Raw genomic sequence first — 1,268 nt, 5'->3', positions numbered from 1 at the left:
GAGAGAGAGAGAGAGAGAGAGAGAGAGAGAGAGAGAGAGAGAGAGAGAGAGAGAGAGAGAGAGAGAGAGAAAACAGTTTCAATTATTTGAGGAGCGGCTGATTTCACCTCGTTGCCTCTCAAATTGTACTTTTCTTATAGTAGTATCTTTTATTGCTTTTTTCTACATCATTTAGAATTTGAATTTGGCCAAATATTTCACGAGTATATATTATGCCACTAATACCACTGACTAAGAAACTGAAATTTTTTAAATTGTATGTGGTTGGTTGGCGGGTGCTCTGGTGTGACTTGCCCTTCTTTCCTATGAAACATCTATCGTCCGGATCTCTCCTCCTTCTTTTTTATGCTTGTTACTCTCTTGTAGCACCTCTAATCTTCAGCACTTATATGACCTTATTGTGTTGCAAGTGCCGTGAAATTTTTACTAAAATTAAACAAAACATTATGTGAAAATGTTGAGCGTAGTACACCTGAACAGCTGGCTCTCCTACGATACGCTTTGTACATATTATTGTACACGAACCCGTAAATCAGTGTCTTGTTTTACAAATCAGAATGCTCTCAGAATTAATTACAGGCAGATGAACAACTGTCAATTGCCAAATCTTTATTTATTGATTTTGAAAACTGTATTGCAATACTACTGTGTGTCTGGCATTAGTGCGGAGAGAGATGCTTCCACGCCATTACGTGTTGCCTATATGAAGTTTGCGTCAGCGGCCTGCTTGATAGGCCATTTTACTGGACCCATGATAGTAACATTAGTTTTCTTGTTTCGTTTCGTTTTGTTTTGATTTGTTTTGTTTTGCTTTTTTCAAAATGCGCTTCTTGTAGCGCTAGAACGCTCTAACTGTACACCAAAAATGTATTATTATCATTATCATTAATATTATAATGATAACAACAATAATAGTAATCATAATAACAATAATGACATTTATTATTATTACTTTTATTATTTTTTGTTTCTTTTATTGTTATTTATGTTGTTGCTGTTATGTGAATTTTGCAAGGGGTCATGTTAGAAAGACGTAGGGAAATAGAATGCAGTTTATAAAGGGTTTTTTTAACGAAAAAGTGTTTAGTACTAGAGAGCTTTTATAACCATGACTGGGTGAATAATTTCAGCAGAAAATTTAACTAATTTTGTATCATTTATTAATTTATTTTGGCTTTTTTTTTGTTGTATTTCTTCATACGTATTTTCAACTTTCAGCAGAAGGCTTTTTTGTAATTTTTGACGTTTATTCCAATAATATTCTCTCC

This window comes from Aplysia californica, unplaced genomic scaffold, assembly GCF_000002075.1.
Source record: "Aplysia californica isolate F4 #8 unplaced genomic scaffold, AplCal3.0 scaffold00158, whole genome shotgun sequence".
Taxonomy (NCBI): Eukaryota; Metazoa; Mollusca; class Gastropoda; order Aplysiida; family Aplysiidae; genus Aplysia; species Aplysia californica.
The sequence above is the reverse complement of the archived record's forward strand: the minus strand, read 5'-3'. Positions refer to the sequence as shown.